The following is a 9,667-nucleotide window of genomic DNA, read 5'->3' on the forward strand; positions in this document are numbered from 1 at the left end:
TCGAGGGTGTAGCCAGTGGTAAGAATGCTTGCCTAGCAGGTCTAAGTCCCTTAGTTCAATCCCCAGTACCACAAAAATAAAAATAAAAGACCTTGTAGTCCATTATGAGTGGATTAGACAGATTGCCAAGCTATTAGCATCCCCTTGGTCTCTCTTTCCATGCTGGAAAAGGGTTTCAATAGTACCCAAATGAACTTGAAAGATTGTTTCTTAACCTTTTAGGGGTCAAAGACCTGTTTAAGCATGCTACCCTTCCTTCCTTTTCTTTACTCCTCCCGCCAATTGAATATAGACAAAATTTTACATACAGATTTCAGGGAGGTCACAGATCTCCTAAAGCCCATTTATTAATCTCTGTGCCTCACCCCATTGTTCTTTGCCTCACCCTACCCTATACTTCCTCAGAAACTTTAAGGCATCAAACGACATGATTTATAATTGGATGGTTATTGTCCTTTTGGTTCTAACTAGAATGTAGTCTCTGAGGAGAGGGCAAGTTATGTCTTACTTGTCTGTTCACAGTCACAGTAACTTGGAAGTTATTGATGCTTTGTAATTATGTTTGGATGAGGTAAATAATAAATGAATGGACTTCCTGTAGTGACTGGTTGGAAAAAAGTGACTTGAGTCTGGATATTTGAAAGAAGAATGCTATAGAATGACTTACAGGTAAAAGAGCAGTTAAGGAAACAATTTTGTTACTGATACCTTTTCTCTTTTGGAGTTTGGAATAACCTACCAGTGTCAAAATGTTCTCTGCCATACTGAATCTCTACCCCTATCCTCCCCTAAATCTAGTTTGTTCCTTAATCTCTACCCCTACCCTCCCTAAATCTAGTTTGTTCCTTATTCATCTCAAGTGCTCATACCTTCAACTAGCCAGTCACCTAAGCAAACTTCTGGTATCCCACCCACCTCCTATTCCAATCACCCCTTCAGCTCAGCTCACCTCTCTTCTTCACTGCTCCTGCCCTGGTGAACCCATCTACGTTCAGATCCTTGCAACAGTCTCCAAGTGGGAGTTTGGGTCTCCATCTTAATCCATCTCTGACCCCAGACCATCCTTCCCACTAGCTGCCAGGATGGGCTTTCTAAGTCACAAATCTAACTACACCACTTATTTTATTATATTCCTTGGGTCCTTTTTACCTTGAAGATAAAGGTCAAATAACTTTAAACTTGCTATGTAAGGTCCTTAATAACTTGGGCCCTACCCTCATTCCTAACACTTAATGCCTTTTGCTCCATCCAAGGGACTTGTTCTTTTAACTCATACTTTTGTTTCCATTATTTCCTCTCCTAGGAATGCTTAACTGCTTGTCTCATTACCATCTGTTTTGCCTCAGTTCAAATTCTGCTTCCAGTGAGAAACTTTCTGCCATCTAAAGCACCTTCCTTCTCCTCTCCTTCCCATCTCTATTTTGTCCACTTGTCTGAGGACATTGAGCACAGGGTGCTTTGCTGGGTACCTTCTTGTAATGTTTTTTGAGTTCAAACACTAATTTCCTACTTTTAAGAGTCAGACAAGTGGATGCACCACCATTTGGCTTCTTGTTACTAAAGTCAGTCCTCCTTTTAAAAGATTACTTTTTTTTTTTTTTTTTTTTTTGTGGTGCTAGGGATTGAACCTAGGGCCTTGTGCATGCAAGGCAAGCACTCTACCAAAGTAGCTATATCCCCAGTCCTAGAAGATTATTATTTTTTTTTAAATTCTCCCCTTCATATCTGAAACACCACCCCCAACCACTGGTTACCTCTTTGATAGTTATCTTCTTTTACCAAATGGTTTCTAGTGCTATTACAGAATTTTCAAAATATATATTGCATAGTCACATTCTCCTGAAGATGCATATTTTTAAAGTATCCCAAATGTTCTCGTGAGAAGCCCTGTTTGGAACCAGACTGTTCCTGCTCAGTCCTTGCACACTGAGAGTTTCATGATGTCCAAGCTACCCTGTCCTTCTTAGTCTATATTCTCCTCGGTCATTTACCAACTCTTGGGGCCTAAATTATTATCTCATAGAGACTACTTTCCATGTGTATCTCTTACCTGATTCATTCTCCAAAGATACATTCCAAGATATAAAATTCCCCACCCAGATACATAATAAATGCAAATGCTTACAGGCATTTTGTACTCAGCATGACAAAACAGAATTCATCATCTTCCCTCTCCTCCTTCAGTGTTTCCTATGTCAGTAAATTCCACAATTATCTAGTAGTTGTTCAAACTAAAAAGCTGGGAGTCATGCTTAATTCCTCCTCTTCAGAGGCCTCCACACCATAACCCTGTGCTGGCCACCATCGCCTGTCTCTCTTGGACTCACACATTGCCTCATGAGTTGTTTCCCTACTCCCACTGTTGATCCAGATGATCTCTTTGAAGATAATACTGCAGTTTTCAGATCATGTCCCCTACTTAAAACACTTCAGTGGCTTATTGCAGACCCTAGAACGAAGCCCAATGTTCACAACATTGTTTCAAAGGCCTCAGAGACCTGCCATCTCTCCAGCCTTGCCTTTGCCCCAGGTCTCTGCCTCCCACTCAGTTTTCACTGTTGTCAGTTCCAACAGCCAGCTGTGTGCCTCCATCATTCAGGGCCTAGAGACTCATTGCTCCTTCCTGAAAGCTGCCTTTCCCCCAACACCACCCTTCTACATTCTCATTAATTTCTACTTACCCTTTCTAACTTGGTTGACATGCAATGTTGTTATCCTTTTTTAATCCCTTTGGTTCAGTTCCATGTTCCCATCAGTCACAGTTATCCAGTATCCCTTGGTTGCCTTTTATATACTAATTACTGAGGATGAAGATAATGGACTATTCTTAGTTCCTTCTTTCAAGAGCCTCCAATCTAGTAGGGAAGGAGAGGCATTTATTTGTCTTCTTAGCTGGATATAAACTCACTGTGGGCAGTTGCCAGAGTCATCAAGGATTGAGTGGCAGAGCACCAAAAGATGGTAGCAAGAAAGAACATGAGAGAAATGCTCATGAGGACATCCATGCAAGGGAGCAAAGGCTTTGAAATAGCAAAGGCAATCTTGGCAGCACCAGTCATTACCCAGTGTTGGTACATGCCGTGGCATTTGTAACTCATGTTTTTGTATGCATTGGTAAAATTAGCACTGATGACCCATATTCTGCTAGCTTGCATATTGAGACAGAACCTAAACCTCCCCCAAATACCTAGCCACGTTATGGTTGATAACTTGGAAGGTGTGTCTCACCTTTGTAGCAGTGTGAGCCTTTTTGTGCACTTCCTCTTCAGCAAGCACCTGAGTCCTTCACTGTTGCCATGCTTCCTTTGCCAAAGCTTGCTAGAGCCCCCCAAGGATGCTGGTGACACTACAGGATTGAGGTGCATCAATTATGCAGTCTCAGCCAAAGTCTTGATCTCAGTTAAGACAAGGATTATACATGAATAATGTACTTTTTAAGCTACTCAGTATCATCTAAGACATAGAGTGTCTAGTTTATTGTTTCTCAAAAAGCTCAGGAAACAGGGTGAATATTTGGGATCATGGAGCTGCTGGATAGAAGGCGCACTGTGTGTGCATCTTCTCTTGTTAATATGCATGAAGTATACTAGCAACTGCTTGCCATATAAAAAATGACTGATCCAGTTGATATAGGATTTCTTAATTATGGGAAAAAAACCTTGAAGCTCACGCAGTCAGTACCCTCTAAACCCCCAACTCAGAGCCACTTCAAGAGATAGCACATTGTGCATTGCATATTCCGAGCTATGGGATAAGCAGCCAAAGACAAATCCACCACTACAGGAAGCTAATGGAGTTCCTCAGAAATTAATCACAACCTTCTTGGGGGTGTGAGAGTGGTGCTTGTTTTTGGGATACCTTTCTGAAGAATCTTCTTGAAGTCACCTATGTTTTTTCCATCACAGACCAAAGTACATGTGAGGTAAATACTTGTGGTTCACATACTTACTTGGGCAGAGGTAGTTTCTTCATTGTTCTCGGAGCACTGCAGTTCCTCTGTGACAGTCTGCTGAGTTCCTCATTAGTTAAACAATCTGTATTTGGAAGAGAGATGGGGCCAGTGAGGGTTGGGGACAGGCCTTTACTCATTTAGTTACTTATTTCTCACCTGACAGATGCATGTAAGTATTTAAAGGCAGGAAAGAGTGATTGAAAATAGGCCTGACCTTAACATTTGCTGGGTCTAGGGCAAGATTGTAAATGAGGGCCTTTATATATTTTTTTTTTTTTTTCAGTTGTTGATGGACCTTTATTTTATTTATTTATATGTGGTGCTGAGGATTGAACCCAGTGCCTCACATATGCTAGACAAGCACCCTTCAACTGAGCCCCAGCCCCAGTCTTGATATTTAAATGTACAAATCAAACTAAAAAACTATAAACTAAAATGTGGTCTACTCTTCTCCCTTGGTAAACATACCTTCATACATTAGAAGACCAGAGTTGGATTAAAAATGCTTGAATTCCTTGGAGTTTTGCTCTGGATATTGTAGTGTAGACAGAACTATTCTGGCTCAAGCCCATCTTCTTTTCATCCCTTGCTCCTGAGGGAATCACAGGGAGACATGTGTTTACACATGTGGAAATCCAACCCACATATCCGAGCTTCATCCATGCTCTCCTCCAGCCCCATAAACAGCCTCCTGTTGACCACCCCTCGTCTTTGGGGAGGCACCTCAAACCTAGAACAAGGATCTTGGAGTCCCTGAAGGGGATACAGAACCATTTGGGCAGGAGATTCTCATGTTCTCAGTACCCAGAACACATTCTTAAAGCAGGACCTTGGGCCCATGTCTCCAGACTCCTTGCTCAGTGCAGAAGATCACAGCAAGAAGGGAGCCCTCTTGCCCAAGCCAGGGTGCGTATGGCCGATAGCCTGTGCTGGAGTCCTGAGAAGACCCCAGATAAGGAGCTTGAGTGAGGGTCAAGAAACTCCATCTTCCCTTTCAGCTGGGATGGGAGAGGGAAATGCAGACCCAGAAAGGGATGCATTTTTAATTGAGAAAGCAGGAAGTTGATGTGATCTCCAACTTGTAGTCCTGGCTTTTGCAGGGACAGGGAGGGGGAGGATTCAGTATCGCCTGCTAGTAGAGAAAAGATGGCAGAGGCTTGTGAAGGGTCATAGGCAAGATTTGGAAAAACCACCCTTTAATGGTATCGTAAGAGAAGGCTGAGAGGGGACCTATGAAAAACTTCCTGGCAGTACCAAGTTGTGTGTCCACTTGGGCATTCTGAGCTCACAGCTCAGAATTCCAGAGTGCCCCTTTACAGCAACTGCAATGCAAATGGCAACCCCTGGAGTCAGACACTGTGCCTCTTGCATAGTCATACCTAACACAACCAGGCTCATGCAATCTTCTCTCTGAATTTTGGCCTCAAGAGGTAATATTGTTTTGCAAAGTCTGAATGAGGGAAAATAGTTTTATGGGCCCCTTTGCTTAATGGAATTACTTCTTAAATCCATGTGTGTTAAGTAAACACCAATTTAGCACTACATATACAGCCCAAAACGGCTGACAAAGGACTTTCCAAATAATGGGGTACTTACCTTTCATTGTGAGAGGCAAGATCATGCTCCCAGGGTGGCATTTTCCCCACCCTTGGTACCCACCCCTGTGAATCCCGCTCTGGGCACTGGTCCTTTCCTCCTCTTACCAAAGGTGCCACCCATACTTAAAATGAATTATTATTTTAGCACTCTTTGTGCATACCATAGAGAAAGAAAACAATTCTAATTACTATAATTCTTCCATCTCTGAGATTTTTCTCCCTTTTTTGCTCTCCTAAAACCTCACATTTGCTAATCCCCAGGCTGGGACAACACTTGCCTTCTTAAATTGTCAGCCTGCTTCCATTTTCCTCCAGTTTCATTTTCCTAAATCTGCTACTGTGTTGTTTGTTTTTGTTTGCTTTTATTCACATGTGACAGTTTGTTTCTGTCAACTGTACAGGTACATTGATACAGTTCTAGAGAAGGTCATTCCAAAAGCTTTGGGGGCAGTTGGTTATGGAACTAAACAGAGGTGATGTGGAGGCTCTCCCGAAGACTGAAAGACTGAGGCCTCTTCCAGGGTAACCCTTACTCAACACTCACAAGATGTTACTACTCTTGCTCCAAGTAGGTGAGTCAACCAGTCCAGCTCCCAGAATGTGTTCCAGCCCTGGGGAGAGCCAGCAGAGGGTGTGGCTGAGGGAGGGAGATTCATTCTAGGCAAAGAACGGTGGGAGGACTGGCTGTCAGCAGTTTTCTTCCTGGGCATGGCCCTGAGAAAACTCAGAAGTTGATGGGACAAAGAAGTTCCCATCCTCTGCCTTGTCCGAGAAAGCTGGACATTTTTTGGAATGCAGGAAATGGAACATGCTTACAGATTTTTAGAATTTTTTTTAGTCTCAAAGACTCAAACTGCGCAGGATGCCCTATGTCCTAGCCCTTCATCTTTCCTTTTTAATTCTCACATTGGGGCACTAGAATGTTGAATGGGTTCTGATTAAGTCCAGCTGTCCTCCTCTTCATCCCAGTTCTTTGGGCTCTTGGAGGGCTGAATTACACCCCTAACCTGGCTCAAGTTCTGCCTTGGCTCTTTTGATCCCACTTCCTGGACTTACGTGGCTAGTGGCTCTGGCCTCTTGCCTTCCTCCACGTCTACTTTCACAACTCCTTGGCCCTGCTGTGGAGCTCTTTCTGAAATGTTCTGCTTGGTTCCCACCTGTTTGCATTAAGGATCAGAACTTTTTGCAAAGATTGGAGGTTGCTAGTGTGAACCGGACAGTTTTTGGACTATGTTCTAATAAAAAGAAGTTCTTGTGAGAAGCTGTATAATAGGGTTTTCCTCATAGGAAATGATCCAGCACCAACATAACTGTATTCTTGTAAATCTTGTAACTCTTTTTGGCTTCAGTTTCCTTGGAACTAATCAATTTGTTTACCTGTGTTGTCAGAGATTTGGGGGATAGGAAGTGGTGCTGGGGATTGAATCCAAAGATGCTTTACCACTGAGCTATGTCCTCATTCCTTCTTGCTTTTTATTTTGAGACAGGGTCTTACTAAATTGCTGAAACTGGCCTCAAACTTGGGATCCTCCTGCCTCAGCCTCCTGAGTCACTGGTTTACAGGCATGTACCACCATGCCCAGTTAGAAAGTTTTTTTTTTAATTGAACACTTTTATTAAAGCATAACTCACATACAGAAAAGTACACAAATCATAAGTGAACAACCAGATGAATTTTTGCAAAGTAACATCATCGATGAACCAGTTTAAGGGTTAGAATGTTATTAATACCTTAAAGCCCCTCGTTTATGCCTACTGCCATTCCCAAAAGACAACCACACTACAAGGTACCACTGTTCTGACTTGTTTTTTTTAAATATATTTTTAGATGTTGATAGACCTTTATTTTATTCATTTATTTATATGCAGTGCTGAGGATTGAACCCAGTGCCTCACACATGCTAGGCAAGCGCTCTACCACTGACGCACAACCCCAACCCTGTTCTGACTTCTAACACCAGAGATTAGTTCTGAACATTATAGAAATGCAATCATACACATGTTGTACAAATTTATGCATGTCTACCCTCTCTGGTGAGATCCATCTTTGTGGCATGTGGCAGTAGTTCATGGTCATTGCTATACAATTTTCCATTGCAACAATATCCTACAATGTTCCTATTCTGCAGGACATTGAGGAACTTTCCAGCATCTTTGTTTCTTTTGAATCAAGCTGCTTTGAGCATTGTACACACATATATTTTAGTGTGCATAGTTACACATGTCTGTTGGGTTATTCCAAGAATGGAATGTCTTGGTGTCAGAGTGTGGTCTAATAGATATTGTCCAACAGTTTTAATAAGTGGTGGTACCAGCAGCAAATGAGAGTTCCAGTTATACCACATGATCAGGACTTTTTCATTGAACTTTGGATGAATAACTATTTTTGTCAAATAAATGCACCTAGAAAGGAAAGAGGCAGTAGAGTATTGTAGAAATCACTCAAGTGAAACTTCAAGTGAAGCATGCTATTGTTCTGGACCATGAAGTCCTCATCTCTAAATCAGTGATGATTTATAAGACTGTGTTTGTCTATAAAAGTCACTCATTTTGTGATTTTCCTGCTTCCTCATGCTTCTTTCATCTCATATTTCTGGTGTCTCCCTGTGTTAGTCCCAGGGTCAGCTCTGAGAAGACATTAAACAACAGATGTGTTCATGTGTGCCAAAGTAGCACTGCTTCAAGTGCAGTGATGGAATTGGTCCAAGGACACTGATCAGCTGAAGGGCTTAAGAAGAGAGGGTGGGAAGTGAATGAGAATTTGCCAAAAGTGTTCTTGGCCTTGGAGTGGTGTTATTTTGTCCCAAGAAGCAAATCAGAGCTAGAGCATGGTCAGAGTTTGAAAGGAGCCTGTGGCAGAGGTGTGCTTCAGCTACCATGGGTGAGTGACTGCTAGCACCTACTCCTCCATGTCTGGGCCAGACAGGTGGGATGCTGCTTCCTCTGCCAGTTTCCTTCCTGCAATGCGCTCCCAAAAGAAAGTTTGAGCTAGGCCATTGGGTGTGGGGAGCCTGTGACCTGTGCTCAGACCCTGGCTACAAGGGACATGTAAAGAATGTGGATGTGACTTTTTCAACTTCTGTACAAGGAAGGGTCTCTGAACCCCAAAAGGGGTTTAGATATCAGACCATTAGTATTGTGGATAGTCATGATAATAAAAGCTAAAGCAATTACCAGTTGCTCAACCTTTTTCTAGGTTTAAAAAAATCACAGTTAAAGAGTATCTGAATATTTTCTTCATTTTGATTATTTTATTCCTCATTATTTTCTATAGTTACAACTCCCAAGATCCACACCTTAGACAAAGCCCACTCTCAAATGTATAACTGTCAAACGTCCAGATGTGACGCAGCATCCCAAAACTGTGCCAGGTATGCCAGAGGACTTGCCAAACCAAGTGGTGGCCCAACAAGCCACTTTAATTTCTCAGTATTTGAAGCAACCATCCAACAGGGCATGTTTTATTCCCAGACCTGGAATATACTGCTTTTTGATTCCTCAAAGATCTGAATGATTGTACTCTACTTCAAGCAAACACCTGATCAGGCACTCAATTCTGAGAACAGTGGAATTCTGCTTCCTCTCATCTTCCCAGAAGCACAGCTGTACACTAACAGATGCACATTCATCACAAGCACACCCAGGTGATCCTCCTTAGTCCCTGACTCTCCTGGCCATTCTCCTGGAAGCTGGTCAGACTGGGTGGCTTTTGTATGACTGAGCCCTCCTCTTGGGGCCACTTGTAGGTATACCATTTAACAGCCACTTCTGCTCTGCCTTTCTCCATCTTCTTCTCTCCTCCATGTGGTGCTTTCTCCTGAAAAATTGCCTCATTCTCTCATGAAAGTTATTTGCTTACTTCCCTTATTCCCTGCTACAGGGCAGGCCATCTGTCTACTCAGTCTGAGAAGAGAGGACTCTGCAGAGAATATGACTTAAACCACCTTCTGGATAGACATCCCAGTGCCCCTACAAAGCCCTGGAGAACCACTGTGGTACTGCCTTCAACCTTCGCCATCTTAGAAAGCAGATGTTCCCTAAAGAAGTCAAGTGTTGAGTCACTAAGGCCTGGTGGCCCACCAAGAGTTATTTCCCCCTGAACCAGGGATTGGGGAGA

At 42.7% G+C, this 9,667-nt stretch overlaps 1 long non-coding RNA gene across 1 annotated transcript; it reads left to right on the plus strand.

Moving 5' to 3' along the window:
* The first annotated feature begins 8,294 nt into the window (after nt 1-8,294).
* Nucleotides 8,295-9,454, plus strand: LOC306643313. The gene is made up of 3 exons (XR_013758887.1): nt 8,295-8,431; nt 8,825-8,921; nt 9,022-9,454. It is a non-coding gene; the product is annotated as an uncharacterized lncRNA (long non-coding RNA).
* Nucleotides 9,455-9,667: the final 213 nt, after the last annotated feature.

This window comes from Sciurus vulgaris (assembly GCF_902686455.1).
Source record: "Sciurus vulgaris genome assembly, chromosome: 13".
In the NCBI taxonomy this organism is placed as follows: Eukaryota; Metazoa; Chordata; class Mammalia; order Rodentia; family Sciuridae; genus Sciurus; species Sciurus vulgaris.